The sequence below is a fragment of the Rhipicephalus sanguineus genome, chromosome 3 (assembly GCF_013339695.2).
Source record: "Rhipicephalus sanguineus isolate Rsan-2018 chromosome 3, BIME_Rsan_1.4, whole genome shotgun sequence".
In the NCBI taxonomy this organism is placed as follows: domain Eukaryota; kingdom Metazoa; phylum Arthropoda; class Arachnida; order Ixodida; family Ixodidae; genus Rhipicephalus; species Rhipicephalus sanguineus.
In genome coordinates this window covers 58,004,286-58,021,551 of record NC_051178.1, presented here as the reverse complement: position 1 = coordinate 58,021,551, position 17,266 = coordinate 58,004,286, and positions in this window count along the sequence as shown.

Genomic DNA, 17,266 nt, shown 5'->3' with positions numbered 1-17,266 from the left:
TCTTCACTGAATAATAGTTTTAGCGGCGTCACTTCAGTTACGATCATGATCCATGCAATCGACGTGTCATAGCGAGCGCATCATTTCACGGTTTGTGAACAACGATTACCTTCTCACGGCGTTTCTCATAGCAAGGCGTTCGTGCATCGAGCGCGATACTTACGCGACGGGCACTTCAACCTAGCAAATCATTCTGGGCTGGTGGAACTAAATTCCGTTGATACGACGCAACTGCGCCAATAGACACACGTCACATAATCACAAACGCATCAGATGACCACAATTATCTTCTTATAAATCACACACCACTGCATATTCTCCACACCATGGTTTGTTTACTTTCGCATTGCGTTGCGCTAACGGGCTACGTTGGTCGCTTTATTTCTCTCACGCTTCGTCCGCACATACGTCGCTTATATAGGCGCCCAGCACGGCGCTTTTCACAATAGATCACCAAGATTCCCATGTCGCGAGCTCCAGGCAACACACACACGCGCACATGTGGCAACGCTAGTGCCATGACTTTTGCGGGCGGTAAATCGTACACAGACGCGCACATTCCGACTTCACTTTCACCTCACTGCACACGAATGAACGCGACGACAATCACTGATGTGGTGACCCTCAGGCGATATGCTTGATGTATCCGAGCGATGGAGGGAACACAAGTCCGTGTTGCGATTGACGCTGCGGAAACGACGGAACGCGCTAAAGCGTTCTAAAACACTCCGAGCTGCTGCCACTTCGGTGCACTTCAAACGCGGCACAGTCGCAGGCTTCTACTGCATCGGATGACGACCGGCGAGGACGATGCTGGGTACGTGCGAATAACAGTAGAAAATAGCATCTTCTGGAAGAAACAAACACCGCAGTAAATTCGAAATGACGGATCTCGGTCTCGGTGCAGCGGTACCTCGCCTCTCGTCGCGAACGGCGCCATGTTGCATTTTTCATTGGTTCGTCTTAAACGTTACGTGAATGTAAAGATCGGCCGTAATTGGACGCGCATAATACAAATGGACAGCGGTACAGTTTACTTTTTATTCTTAGCTTGTCACCGACTATAGGTATGCATTTTAGATGCGAAGCATCTTATACAGGAGTTCAATCCGGTGGTGGTGGTGGTGGTGGTAGTGTGCGGCGTGTCCACCCTTACTGCGCACGCGAATACCCTCTCCACACGCCTCCTCTCCACTCACCATCTCCCCTTTCCCTCTACTCACACTGTCCCCTTCCCCCTGTCCCCTTTCCTCTCCCCTCCTCTCCCTTCCTCCCCTACCCCTCTCCACTTCCCCTCTCCCCTACCCCTCTCCACCCTTCCTCTGAAACGCGGGCTACACATGCCGAAATTCTCTCCTGCACAACGCCGCGATGAGCGCCAGCGCTTGCGCGTCCCCTCCCCCTCTCTCTCCTCTCTTACGCTGCGCCCTCTCGCACGCCTGTCGACCCCGTTCCCCGCTCGCCCTGTGAGAATTAACGGCCAGGCTAGAGGGAAGACAAGACGCGCGTAGCGTTCCCCTTCGCGTTCCACGACGCGAGGTCGGTAGCATGCCCAACGAACGCCAACTGAACGCGATCGTGCAAGTGCTCCAGCACGTACACTAAAGAGGTTACTACGTTCACCTCAATTCCATACATAATGTCAAAAACCTTATGCATTGCAGGCTGTTATGCACAGCTCTACCTAGAACACTGTATTAAGGTCGCCTCATGTCCCTCACTCACCGGTCGCCTCACAGTACAACACGCGAGGCGACCGATCACCGCTCGTGTCTATTCCGTGTGTGTGTTTTTTGCTACAAACCGTCCCCGAGAGAAAAATACCAGCGCGTTGCAAAACGTAACGTATGGCATCAGCGAACTTTCTTGTGGCGATGTGCCTCTCCCCGCAGTCCTAAGTATGCGTCAGAATTGAAGAGGCAATAGCACCAGTAAGCGACATTTTTCCTTTAGTCGGCGCATATGTGGGTTGCAATTTTCTATTACGCGTCGCACAGAGGCTGCGATTGCCGAGATTTCGCCCTCCGCGCGTGCCTGCGTCGGGGCATGGCCTCGGCGCACCGTCGGCCAATCTCGGAAACCATGGTTGGGGGAAGCGGGCCATGGGGAGCGCGCGCCGCGGTGCGGCGGCGGGAGTCGTTAACCCGCTTTCTCCGATTACGCGCTCTGCGTGCGAATGGAACGGCCGTAGCAACGGTGCGCCGCCGGCTAATCTCGGAGGCCATGCCAGAACTTTTAAACCTCCTTGGTATGGCCGAGGAAAGGGAATGGCGCTAGTAGCGCTAGCGAGGTCGGTGACGCACGCAGCGACACACGAGAATAAAAAGCCGCCAAAACATCGCCCAATGTTAGCGGTGTAAGCACATTTCATGGTGGCTACCCTGTGCCACCGTGCAAAACTAGCGTCTTTGTGTACCCAGAAATACCCTAGGGAAGTCGCCAAGTGAGGTGAAACTTGAGGCACTCGAGAGCGTGCGTTGCGTTAAAATTTCTGTGTATGTCCTTTATTTTACATCGCGAGTGTTCGCTTGAATTGATACAGATTGTTAAGACTATCAGCAGCGCTAAGAAACCCATCATCTGCGCATTTATTATTTGACCTGAAATGTAGCAGCTGGCGTTTGAAGTAGACATCCGTAGCGGCTCGTCGCAATTGTGCAGCAAGTTCACTATATATGCGATCATGCTTCAGGCACCTGATTCATTGGTATCTTGTAATAATCTCTGTTGGCATAATTAAGTTTCTCCATGACACTATTCCAAGAAGTGGCTTGGTCTGTTCTCTAATGAAGAGGGTGTCAGCTAATTCGTTTGCGTACAGGCAGAAGAATTGAAGAAACCTTTGCTGTGCACTTACGCGTTTATTAGACGTTTGGATGCTCGTACGGTGACTGGAGACGGCGTGGGCGCTATTTTGTAATTAAAGAAGACAAAGCATCAGGTAACGTATGTGGCAGTTACGATTTCCCCTGCTGGTGGGCTTCGCTGCACAGCGAATCGTCGATACCGTAATGCACAGTACATGCTTTGTGGCATAACACAGCTGCAATGCCATAAAGCTGACTATAGTGAAACTGTCATCTTGTAGCGTGTATATATAACGTAAATATATAGTGCATTGAATCCAAGGGGCAGAGCAAGCATGGCGTGAACAAGCAGGGTACGAGTCAAAATATGGGCGGCGTGCGCAGCACAATTTCTTTGCGCTCCACAATGAAGGAATTGCTTTGTAAGTTTTACCGCTACGCAGGGGTGTAATGCGACGAAAACTAAGTGCCACGCTGTGAAGCTTGCTACCTGTGGCTGCAATTAGTTGCCGGAAAGAATATCACCAGGTTGCTTCAGTGGCGCAAAGTGTTCTCTGGTCCGATATACGTACACGTTTCACACGACCAGGTTGATGAAATATAAGTAACAGGAAAACTTTAACGGCTTCACAGCAGCTTTAGAACGAACAATTGTCTCGAGGGACAGTCCGAGACGCCCATCAACGGATCCTTCTAGAATGAATATTTAAGCTTCAGACAGGCATTTTATACGTTTTTAATTACGGGTATATCGAACTATTTGGGGATGCTTTTTGATTCCGATGTATGCGAGTTTTACTGTATATACACTTGGCCGACAGTGTGCATATTCGTAACATATTGGTCGGTTCAGCGAAGCGTTATGTGGTGAGGAGCATTGATTTTCCGGGCGTGAACAAATACTTTTTTATTTGATATTTAAGAGATGTCGGAAGCACAGCAATGAAAAAAAATATTTCATAAAGATACAACAGAAAAAGTTATTCACAATTGTGTTTCATATATCTGCTTGATACCGCACGCATAAGATGGGAGCCACATGTATGCATTGTGAAAAGCAAGAGCGGCACTCGGGCTCGGCGGCTTCCGCGAGAGTTCGGGGGGCAGAGGAAGAGAAAGACGAGGGGAGAATAGAACAGCTTGGCCCAGGAACGGGCGTTGTCTCTATCTCGTCCTTTACAATGGCGCAGTCGACAGGATGTGGGATGCTACTCATGCGGCCATCCTGTCTTCTCAGTCTCCGGAGACTTCACCCACTATCTTCGCTCACAAGGCCGCGGAACTCCAGCAGAGTACTAGACGTCGTCTCAGTTTCGGCAGGCCTCAGCAGCCCGATCCGCCGCCACCCACCTCCTCGCGACGGGGTTGCATTTCGTGCGGCCGTATTGGACACAACGCCAAGGAATGCCGCCAACAACCGCACTCCCGGATTCAATATCAGGCGTTTCAAACACCACTGTTACCAGTACATGTCGAAGGAATCGGCGAATTGTCCGCGCTCGTGGATACCGGCGCTGAACGAACGGCACTGCACCGGCGTCACGCTGCCGACACCATTTCCCCGTGGACGCAGCCACCACTTCGCGGACTAGGAGGCAGCGTGACTCCAGTGGGCATGCTTGACGTCCACGTTCGAACGACAGCGGGGACAAAGTTTCTCCCAGCCATTCCTGTTTTCGAGGACCTGCCTGCCGACATGATTCTAGGAACAGATTTTCTCCTGTCAGATGACATCCAGATCACCATCGACCGCGGCCACATTGAGCTCCGGTCTTCGTCTACCGAGACTACTGCGACGGCCCTGCCAACGCCGCGAGGTGAGCTGCCTAGTCCACTTGCATTAGGTGATATACTGTCTCGTCATAAAGCGGTATTAGCCGACTCAACAGCCGATCTCCCGGGCACTAAAATGTTGTTGCATCGAATACCGACGGGCAACCACTCCCCGATATGCGTGCCGTTGCGAAGATACGCTGAGAGGGAGCGCGCCGTTATCGCAGATCAAGTGCGCGAGATGCTCTCGGCAGGCATAATTAGGCCTTCGTCAAGTCCTTGGGCAGCCCCTGTCGTGCCCGTGCGAAAGAAAGACGGATCCATGCGCTTCTGCGTAGATTACAGGCAGCTCAATAAGTGTACGACGCCCGACTCCTATCCACTACCCTGTATCGACGACGCCATTGATACAGTTCGCCACTGCAAATTCTTCTCGTCACTTGACTTACGTGCAGGGTACTGGCAGATTAACGTCGCAGAAGAAGATAAAAGCAAGACAGCTTTTCGCACTCCATCAGGCTTATATGAATTCAATCGCATGCCGTTTGGGCTCAGAACGGCCCCCAGTACATTTCAGCGTGCGATGAATTCAGTCCTAGGCTCCCTCAAGAACCGAGCCTGCGTTGTCTACCTGGATGACATCCTGGTCGTTGGCACCACCGAGGACGAACACCTGCGAAATTTAGACGAAGTGCTCCACAGACTCTACGAGGCGGGGTTCCGCTTGAACCGCGACAAGTGTCAGTTCGGTCTGTCTAAGATAGCCTACCTTGGACATAATATTTCTCCTGACGGTATACAGCCACTCCCGGAGCGCATCGCGGCAGTGTCAGACTATCCCACACCAACCAGCTTGAAGCAGGTTCAATCATTTATGGGCATGGCGTCGTACTTGCGGAGGTTTATTCCCCACTTCGCTTCGATTGCAGCTCCCCTGAGCGATCTCCTCAAGAAGGGCGTCCAATTTCAATGGGGCGATGCGCAAGACACCGCTTTTCGGACGATAAAGCAGAAGCTCACTCTCTGTCCAGTATTGAGTCACTTTAATGATGACTGGACCACTGAAGTCCACACCGATGCTAGCCAAGTCGGTCTAGGGGCAGTGCTCGTTCAACGCGATTTAGACGGCGTCGAGCACATCGTCGCTTATGCCAGCCGGAAGCTATCCGATACCGAGCGCCACTATCACTCCAAGGAGCTGGAATGTCTGGCGGTGTGGGGAACGTGGACGACAAATTTCGGCACTATCTGTTTGGACGCAGGTTCACCGTGGTAACAGATAATGCTGCTTTAACATGGATGTTCTCCAAGCAGCAGCTCAAGCACAAATTTGCCCGGTGGATTATTACGCTCCAAGAGTACGATTTTGACGTGCGTCATCGCGCTGGGGTCTTGAACAATATCGCCGATGCCTTGCCACGCAACCCTCTCACCCGTGTGGACGGAAGTAGGCAGAATCACATCTACTTCGCTCAAGCAAACATGCCCAAAGCCCAACAAGAGGACAATGAATTGGCCCCAATCATTGCGGCTGTAACGGGTACATAAACAAACCCGATGTTTGTAATACGCAATGATGTGCTCTGCCGTCGTCAGTGGCACAAGGACCTCTCGGAAGAACGCTACCTTCTGGCCGTTCCGAAATGTTTGCGTACCGAAATACTACGGGCCATTCATGACGACCCCGAAGGAGGGCACATCGGACAACGAGCCACGCTCCGCAAACTACAAGAACGCTTCTGGTGGCCGAAAATGCAAAGCAATGTGCGCTCTTACGTCGCCAGTTGCGAAGCGTGCCAACAGTTTAAGCGACTGCCAGGGTGCCAGCCAGGACTGTTGACACCTGTTGAGGTACCCGATCAGATATTTCACACGGTAGGCATCGACTACATAGGGCCGCTCCCCATCACATCTGCTGGAAACCGCTATATTCTTGCGGCTGTGGATTATCTTTCCAAATACATGGAAGTGGCAGCCGTACCATCCCTTGCCTCTGACCATCTATTCGGTTTCCTGAAACGAAGATTTGAATGGAGGCATGGCTTGCCAAAGAAGTTGATATCTGATCGCGCAACAACATTCCGTAGCCGGCAACTACACAAGTACCTCTCTAAGGCGGGGGTGCAGCACCATTATGCATCTGCGTTCCATCCCCAGGCAAACGGCCTTATCGAGCGAACCAATCAAACTATTCAAGCAAGACTCGCTCCGTATACTAAAGTAGAGAAGAAAGGAGAGGCCGATTGGGATGTCCACCTTCGAGCTGCTGGCTATGCGGTTAACACGGCGGTGCAGACATCGACTGGCTCGACGCCGTACGAAATCGTATATGGGAAGCTGCCACAACTGAAAGCTGTCCTCAAGCTAGACGCTTTTGTTAGCATCACACGCCATGACAGCCGTACGGACGCCTGCCAGAAGATCAGAGCTGCGGCGAGGAAAAGAGCCACAGGAGCCCAAGAGAAACAAAAGTGCAATTATGACCGCCGCCGGCGACATGCCCCGACGTACAACATCGGAGACGAGGTGTGGGTTCAAAGGGGCGCCAGCTGTGTGGGCAAGAAGCTACTCGCGAAGTTCGAGGGGCCCTTCACAATCACCGAACGCCTGGGAGAGAACACGTGGCGCGTTAGCACCGCGGATCCAAACTTTGCACTCGACCGGCGGAAGAGAAATAACTTCGCAGTGCACGTGTCGCGTTTCAAGAAACGATTGCGCCGTTTGGACTGAACTGTTGTTTCTTTTTTGTTTGCCAGGTCCGCAGCGTGGCCGAGTGTGAAGAGCAAGAGCGGCACTGGGGCTCGGCGGCTTCCGCGAGAGTTCGGGGGGCAGAGGAAGAAAAAGACGAGGGGAGAATAGAACAGCTTGGCCCAGGAACGGGCGTTGTCTCTATCTCGTCCTTTACAGCATATGCGACAAATACTGGTTGAGGATGGCCTAGAACGGAAACTACACTGGTCTGATGAGGAAATAAGCAATCTGCATCGCTGCGCCTCCTAGTACACACATGATGTACTCCAAGTAGGGAGGCCAGCTTCGGCGTGACGCTCGTTTGCGTGATGGCTCGATCGCCACAAGCATTCGTTTAAAACAAGCAATAATATTGATCATTCGGTGACTATCACGGAATAATGCAGCTAAACGTTTTTCCAAGGTACCTTTTGGAAAAAGCTGGCTTTTCTGAAACTACAGAACAAGGCCCAAACAGCAGCTCATATGAATATATAGCATGCTAGCTGTTCCGATCATGTCTCAAACTTCGTCGTCCAAAAAGAATCAGCTTCGTAAACTAATGCGCTTGATACGCCAGCAACGTTAACACAAGAATGAAACCTATAATGCAATGTCCGGTTACGCCTGCGCTCGTAGAGTGCATAATTGATCTCATTGAGCTGAAACAAAACTGATTCCCCCTCCTTGCGAACTGCTTGCCCCTTAGTCAAAAAGTGGCCCTTCCCAGAGAAAGCAGCAAGTATGCACCTTTATTCGTGCGTCCATTAAATCAAGCCACCTGCATTTCCATGGTTAAATCGCATGATCATACAACGTCTCCCACGCACGTAGAGTCACGGGCCTAGGCTAGGTATATCTCGCTTGGAATTTCCTAGGGAGAGCACCAAAAAGTGGTCTGGCAACGCGGGCATGTTTTGGTGGCTTTTTAGTCGCTCCCCGCAGCGACGCCACAGGCCACATCTCCTTTTCTTTCCTGAAAGAAGACGACTTGCTTCATTACTCTTCAACAAATCGTCGTGGCTTTTGGCGCTTTCTTGTACTTCGCCTTAGTGGTTGGGGTTGTGGTCCCGGGGGCTGTGGCGATGTCGTTGCTGTTGAGCTGTGGGCTCAGATATGCCCACGGTTGCGCCGGAACTCTTCCCCATGTTCGTTGGCCACGATGTACGATCTCTGTGTTGGGTCTTCGGAGACTACAATCGCTGGGTGCCACTCGGAATTGCGGCTGTTGAATACTGTGACCTCTGACCCAGGATGTAGAAGTGCTAGGTCTCTTGTACCTCTGTTGTTGTACGTCTTCTGTCGCTGGCGGATCCCCTTCAGTCTTGTGGTCACCTGCTTTGGAGGCACTGTCTTAGGCTCTAGAAGCTTGGTGTGCACAGGCAGCTGTGTCCTTGTTGTTCTTCGCATCAGGCGCTGAACTGGGGATTGCAGCAACTTGTCCCTTGGAGTGTTTCTCCATTCTAGTAGGGCGTTGTAGAACCCTGCTGTCCCGTAAGCAGTCTTGTTGAGAAGTTTCTTCGCCTCTTGGGCGGCTCGTTCCACCATCCTATTGGAACGTGGATCACGAGCTTTATGTGGTGTAGTGGGTCGATGCGACGATGGACCGATTTGGTTGGAACAGGGGGAAGACAAAGAAGAAGAATAAAGAGATCGTGTTTTGGATCTGTGCACGGCAGTCCTGGAATGTTACATTGGCGCAGTCTGTGACAGGATACAAGCCTCTATTATGTGGATAACGCTGAGCGTATCGAGAGACCGAAACGGTCAGTCATATTTTTCAACCTGTGAAGTGGATGAAGATATCCAGTATGATTTAGCTGAAAGCATCACGACTCCCAAGCTTCGCGAGTTCATCGCCGAGAAGACTGGAAAGACGCTGCAGGAGATTGATGGCCAAGCATGAGTCAAGATACCATTGAAGCATTCCGAATTTCATGAATATATCATGGCGCCGCTGGTGCAGCTGAAGACAAAAACTTCACCAAGCAAAGCCGACTCTTCCATGGACTCATGCCTGCTAGAAATGCTTCGCTTGCAGCAGCAACATGCCGAGCGACAGCAGCAATTCATGGAAAATCTTCTGACAGTTATTCAAGCCCAACAGCGAAAACACAAGCAGGTCGCAAAGCCCGACATCTTCGACGGAGAAGATTCAATCCCAGAGACTTGGATAAAGTCCTACGAACTAGCGTGTGAGGAGAACTCCTGGAATGAACGCTACGAGCGCATCAAGAACATGGGTCAGTTTCTCAGCGGACTTGCCAAGAAGTGGTACGACATCCACTGCGCTGGACATATGACGGACACGTGGGACCAGTGGAGAGCGAGCTTTTTGGCAGCCTTTGACGAAAACCCGGTTGAAAGGTGGGACCGAGCTATTTTTTATTAATATCGTTCAGGGAAGCCACTAGAATACTTTTACGAGAAAAGGCGGCTTCTTCACATGGCAAATGCAAAATTACCCGAGTCCGCAGTAGTGCCACTGATTGTTCACGGCTTACCTAAGGAACTGTAGAGGCAGGTGCAAGTAAAGTCGCCTAAAACCATCGAATAGTTATTGGGAAGTTTCCGAAACATTTGCACCGATTTTGCACCACAGAATGAGCGTCGTACTGATCAGACTTTTGAAACGGCACCATGGAGGTCAATAGCTCGAAAAGCATCATAGCAAGAATCGAGTCGTCAACCTGATGCCTGCTACCCGCAATGGCACAGAACAAGCCGCCTCGAATTCAGAGGAAGCGGAACCAAAAAACTAATAGAAGAGGGTGCCCAGTCCCACCTGCTGACAAAAATTGAGACTGTTTTTCTAACGGCCCTTAACCTTGTTTATATTAAACTCAATATCAATGGTGACGACGTTGATGCATTGGTTGACAGTGGTGCATCAGTATCTGTATTAAATCGGGCCCTTGTCAAGTGTGACGAAATAATTAGAGGGAGACCGGTCCAGGTACAGAGTTTTGATGGGACAAGACAAATATATGATGAATGGGTGAAAGCAAATGTTTCTTATCGGGGCCGGCGGGTTAATATCGACGCCCTTGTCGTGAAGGGATGCGATTATAAATTCTTGCTTTCGAGACCCGATATGAAGACACTGAAGTTAAATCTTTATTGGAACGATGAAGTAACTGTGGCGCAAGAGACGTGCGCGTCGTTGAACGTTGCAGACCATCTTGTTAAGTGTGAAAAAGAAGTTCGTGAAAAATTTCCTGAACTTGTCTGCCTAGGAAACTATCCACCGGCTACGACAAAATTTGCTGTTCCCTTTAAGCTGAGAGATGTTACGCCGGTCAGAAAAAAGCCTTACAGCATGTCCCGTAAAAAAAAAACTGTGGTTGAAAACTGAAATCCAAAATATGTTAGATGCTGGAATCATACGGCCATCGGTGTCTACATTCGCCTCGCCTATTACTTTGGCGCCGAAAGAAGACGGATCTTTGCGACTGTGCACTGATTACCGGATTTTAAATAACCAAACAGACCTATTTCCTTTTCCAATGCCAAGGATTGACGAAATAATTGAAGAAACCGGAGGTTGCAAGATATTTTCTCGTATAGACCTCTGCAAAGGATTTTGGCAGATTCCACTGGAAGAGAAATATAAGATGTACACGGCCTTCGTCACACAATTTGACGTTTACGAATACAATCGTTTACCTTTCGGATGGAAAAACAGTGCGGCTTGGTTCCAGAAGATGATGAATGGCGTTCTCAAGCCATTCCTCGGATTATTCTGCAATGTGTATGTGGACGACATCATAGTCTACTCCAAGGATGAAACATCACACGCTGAGCACTTGACATCTGTTTTGATGGCATTACGTGATGCCAAACTGAAAGTGAACTTTAAGAAAAGTGAATTTTTAAGCACAAGATTACATTTCTCGGACGCATTTTGGACGGATTCACAAAGAGCACGAAAGAAGAGTCCGTAGAACGTGTACGACGGATGAAGAAGCCAGACAATGTGCACGCAATCAGAGTTTTTCTTGGCCTCGCAGGACATTTTAGAAGTTACATAAAGGATTTTGCAGCACGAGCGAAGCCGTTGAACAACTTGCTCCGTAAAGACACAGATTTCATATGGACTGAAGAATGTGAGAAGGCGTATAAAGATTTGGTATTAGCCATATCCTCGGACCCAATACTCACACTACCGGACTTCACTGTTCCATTTGAACTTACAACGGATGCATCGAACTACGGCGCAGGTGCTGTCCTGTACCAACGAAGAGCCACAAGTGGAAGCGAAAGAGAAAGACACGTAGTTGGATATTACTCGTATACTTTCACGAAGGCAGAACAAAACTACAGCACGACTGAAAAGGAGGCATTGGCTGTTGTGCTAGCAATTAGGTATTTTCGATCGTACCTAGAAGGCACGAAATTCAAGCTGTTCACTGACCATCTGGCACTTACTCATTTGCTAAATGGTTCTCAACCTAAAGGCCGAGTTGCTCGATGGATAAGTGAAATTCAACAGTTTGATTTTGAGGTGGCACACAGAAGCGGACAAGATTTGTCAGACGCTGATGCCCTTTCTCGACTTCCCATTGCCAGTAACTGTGAAAACGACGAGACAGTGAACTCACTTATAATGTGGGAAGGCACAGAAGAGCTGATGTATGCAGACGGAAGGTTTTACGTACCAGATACTCTGAGAACAAGACTTCTCGGACTTTATCACGACAGTCCCGAGTCAGGAGGGCATGACGGCTTCTGGCGAACATACAACAAAATGAGGAGAAGATTTACGTGGCCTGGCATGAAGAAATATATTAACGACTACATTAGCTCTTGTCCACAATGTCAAATGAACAAAGCGAAATACAAGCTGAAGACAGACAGCATGATTTTTCCACTTTACTCAGGGATCCCATTCGAAACTGTGCATGTTGATTTCGCCTAACTGAAGAAAAAAAGCGAAGGAGTGAAGAAAACGCAATCTTTCTTGGTGTGCATTGATGAATGCTCACGGATGCTAGCAGCCAAGCCAGGAAAAGAAAATGCTGCTGCTGTCACATCGCTCTTGAGCAGAGACATGTTTAAAGCAGTGAAATGTGTTGTATCTGATAATGGACCCGCATTCAAGAGCCAGGCATTCGCAAGGTGGGCAAAAGAAAGAAACATTACCCTGAAGTTTACAGCCCCTTACCATCCATCAGCTAACGGACTAGTAGAGCGCGTCATCCGAGATGTAAAACAATACATAAGTATGTACCAAGGATTCCCAGGAGGGTGGAAGTGTTGCCTTCAAGCAGCTGTGTCCCACCACAACAGATCGCATACAAGCACTCTTGGATGCAGCCCTCAATACGCCGCCTTCGGGGAGCCTGCCTATTTACCTGTGGACGACATACTTGGCATATCAGAGAAGCTTCACCTGAAGGAAACGAAGAAAGGTGTAGAACAGCAAAAGAAGCACAGGGAAGCGATGAAGAGAGCTTTTGACAAACGTCATAACACAAATATTCCCGCAATAGCGCTAGGTGATATGATTCTGGTGCGGAAAGGTTACGGCGGTCCGAACACAAAACTTATGGGGCCGGTTAAAGTGGTAAAATTGGCCACAAAAGAAGGAGTGCTGAAGACCATCGGCTACACGACGGAAAACGGTGCGATGGAGATAGCAGCCATTGCCAACGTCATCCCTTATTTGGAGCGGAGGGATGAAACAAAGCCCGGGAGAGTGTAGTGGGTCGATGCGACGATGGACCGATTTGGTGGGAACAGGGGGAAGACAAAGAAGAAGAATAAAGAGATCGTGTTTTGGATCTGTGCATGGCAGTCGTGGAATGTTACATGTGGTGTGCTCGATATCACACTGATTCATGTATTCAGCCAACTTGTGGCTGTTAAACGGTGGCCCATTGTCGCTGATAAGCTTACGAGGATGACCGTGAGTAGCGAAGACTACTTGGCAGAACGTAATGACGGCTTCAGCAGTCGTGTGCTTCAAGCGTCGAATCTCAAAATAAAACGAGTAGAAGTTGACAATGATCCCATATTCTTCTCCCTCGTGGTAGAAAAATCGATGCCAACTGTTTGCCAGGGTAGTTCGGGAAGTTCGTGGCTCGGCATCGGCAGTCGTTGGTTCCTGGGCTTATGTTGCCTGCAGAAGGCACATCGATCTGCTTTCTCTTGAATGTCGGCTGACATACCAGGCCAAAACATGACATCTCTGGCACGTTGCTTCATCTTTTATACGCCTCCAAGGGCTGCATGCAGGAGGTCTAGGACATAGTTCCTCATGCTGCTGGGAATAATCAGTTGGTTGGATCGGAAGAGGATATCTTTTTCGACATGGACCTCGTCACGGTACGGCCAGTAAACTCAGATTTGTTCAGGGATTGACCTTTTGTCCTCTGGCCATGTGGTACACGCATATTTCTTCAGCGTACATAGGTTGTTGTCTTGACTTGTCTCACGTTTGATCTGCTACAGTTTTTCGGTGGAGACTGACAAGTCTTGTACAACATTTATCTGGAAGTGTTCTTCTTCGGGCACCTTCTCTTTTGACGGAAACCGAGACAAGGCGTCTGCTATAAATATCTCATTTCCTGGTTTGTATATTATCCGAAGGGAATACCTCTGGAGTGTCAGTCGCATCCTTTGCAGACGTAGTGGACACTGGTGGAGTGGTTTCTTGAAGATCGCCTCGAGTAGGCGGTGGTCACTTTCCACCGAGATGCTTGGCTGTGCAAAGGCATAGTCGTGAAATCTGGTGCATCCATGTACAATGGCAAACATCTCCTTTTCTATTTGTGCATACTTCTCTTGTGCTTCTGTTAGTGAGCGAAAAGAATAAGCCAAGGGCGTCCGTTCGGCAGGATGACTGCTCCTACTCCATGTTGGCTGGCATCTACTTCTAGCAGGATGGGCTGTGTCTTGTCGTAGTATGCCAGGACCGGTGCTTGTGACAAGGCTTTTCGCAGGCTTTCAAAGCTTTGTTGCTGCGCGTCTGTCCACACCCGTGCGTTGTACTTCAGTAAGTAACGCAGTGGTGTATTTATCTCCGACATGTTCGGGATAAATCTGGCAGGAAAGTTTACCATTCTCAGGAATGTCTTGAGTTGCTTGGTGTTCTCTGGCACTTGAACTGCGAGGATTGCTTCTGCTCGTTTCGGGTCAATCGAGAGTCCTTGGTCGGTCAGCCTGAACCCTAGATAGCCTACCTCGGTTTTGCAGAAGTGACGCTTGGCCTCGTTCAGCTTGAGATTTACTTCCTTGCACCTTTGCAAAACATTTGGCAGACGTCTGTCGTGCTCCTCCTTAAATGAACACCATACCAGTATGACATCTATGACTACGTCGACGCCATCAAGACCTTGAAGTGCTTGATGCATTGCTTCTCAGATCGATTGAGGACGCGAAAACGAGCTCTCAATGCGCCGTCTCATACAACGAGCATCTCGGGCGCGCACGCCTGCTCGGTAGCCCCGCGCTCGTAGCCGCTGCAGTGACCAAATAATTTCAAAATTAACGTCTTCGGTGCCGGCGACACCTTTTTTGGTTCCTGCTGGCCTTTTAATAAAAAGAAATTCAATCCTGCCTGCATTTTATACACTTGCTGGGCAAGAAGTCGGAATTGCCAATCCTTGCCTAAGGGTCTCATTTCAGGGGCCGTAACTATTAGTGCAACGACATTATGCAACATGTTTTCAATGATTGTGAAAGCTGATGTGGAGGAGAATAAGTGGAGAAAGTTTAAGAAATATAAAAAAATGCTTTTTTTTAAATTGTCCTCAGAAGCTTTCATTGTTCGGTGTTTTCTTGAAATTAGCCCAATCATATCTCTATACTGAAAAGCTATATAAATATAAGAGTTGGCAGTTTGGTAGATAAGCATGCGAAGAACGTAATGCGGAATTTTTGTCGCTCTGCTACAAGGCTTTTTTGAGATAAAGGCCTTGAAAATAAAGAAAATAACGTTCTCTGGGCTAAATTTGAGGTTTTTTATAAGAACATCTACAGTACGCATAAAAACTAAAAATGCCTGAGCAGAAACAAAAACGTGCACATATTTAGCTAAAGAAATTTCAGCTACCTAACTTTAATATATTTTGTGCAATTCATAACGAAAATTGACCAAACCAGCACAGCGGATGAGCGCCCCACTCCACCTCTTCGTCATTACTGATTTCCTGTGCTTCGAAAAAATTTTTGGCGGCAAAACAAATTGCGGATCTCTTCTTTCCACTCATCAGGCAATAATATATAAAATTTTGAAATAAATTTAAGAGGTCGACCAGCCATCGTTTGTTTGATCTTACGTGAAATCATCCTACATCATCTATGTAGAATGCAGTGGCACGGATTCTACGCGAAATCTGGTCCATGACTACCTGGAACATAGCCGGAGCACTTGCCACGGCGTACGGCAGTCTAAAAAGAACGAAATGTGTGTCCATTGATAACAGCTCATGGGCTGGTTCATCAATTTGAAGTTGCAGATAAGCCTTAGAGAGATCTAGAACTGCTAAAATTGTGCCTCCTACTACGAACGCGAGGTTGTCCTCTGGTAAAGGCAGTGGGTACTCATTCGCCTGAATGCACAGAATTCCCTTATATAAAATCCCCACAGATCCTAACAGAATTGTCTGTCTTCGGCACTGTTACAAGAGGTGAAGGCCATTCACTCTGCTTTACGCTATATACGCCCTCAACTCGATCCAGGTGATGCAATTCTTTGTCAACTTGCTCCACCACGGTGTATATGGAACTAGCCTCGGCTTAGGAAGAACAGGTGATATTCTCTTTATGAACAATACTTCCACTGAAGCCCTAATTTGTACTGTATGCTTTTGCAAACACTTCTCAGTATCTTTTCTTTAGATAATCTGGATGGACGCTGAACACTGGCACTACTTCTGACCAATCTAACATTATTTTCGGCAACGAGTTACGTCCTAAAAATGTTGTCATACTCAAGCCAGATTCATGCTGGGACATTACAAGTGACAGCTCATGGCGCTGTCTGCCATAACTCAAATAAACTTGCGTGGAACCCTTAACGTTCGTAGGAATTCCGTTGTATGTGAAGAAGCGGCCATCAGTTGCGGAGCTCTCAGCATTCGGAAAAGGCTTTCTAAGTCCAATTACCGCAACAAAGACGCTGCTGATGCTGTATCAACTTCCATTGGAATTTCTTTGCCGTTGATACGTAGCTTACTACGAAAGGAGATGTCTTCCTGTCTCTTCCAGCTATAAACTATTGCCAACGGTTTCGCTTGTCCTGCACCCTGGTCGATGCAATGCGTTTGTTTGCTTCCTCACATTTTAACAGCATGGCCCTGTTCTGAACACTTGAAAGATCCAAAACATTCCAAAATAAGCACACTATAGCAGAATGCTCATCACAACACGTCAAACATTTATTTTGAACCTCACGCGAAAGTCCTTTTTTCCGCGGATTCCCTGCTTTAGAAGTGGCAGTCCTCGTTGTGGACGCTGTCATGCTTTTTTAGATGTGAAGCATCTTATAGCGGATTTCAATCCGGTGGTGGTGGTGTGCGGCGTGACCACCCTTACTGCGCATGCGCAAACTGTCTCCACTTCACCTCTCTACTTCCCCTCTCCCCTTCCCTCCCCCTCTCCACATCACCTCTCCCTTACCTCCTCCCCTTTCCCTTTCCCCTCTCCTTTCCCCCTCTTCACTTCTTCTCGCCACTCTTCGTCCCCTCTCCCCTTTCCCCCTCTCCAAATCACCTCCCCCTTCCCTCTCACCCTCCCCTTTCCCGTTACCCTTCCCCCTCTCCACTTCTCTTCTCCCCCTTCCCCTTCACCACTCCACCTCTGAAACGCGGGCTCTAAATGCCGAAACACTGCTTCACATCGCCTCGATCCCCTTTAGCGGGAGATGGTGTGATTTTAATTATTTATTTATTTATTTATATAAAAGTACTGTAGGGTTTTACGGCTGCAGCTAGCCCTGAACCCTTTAGAGA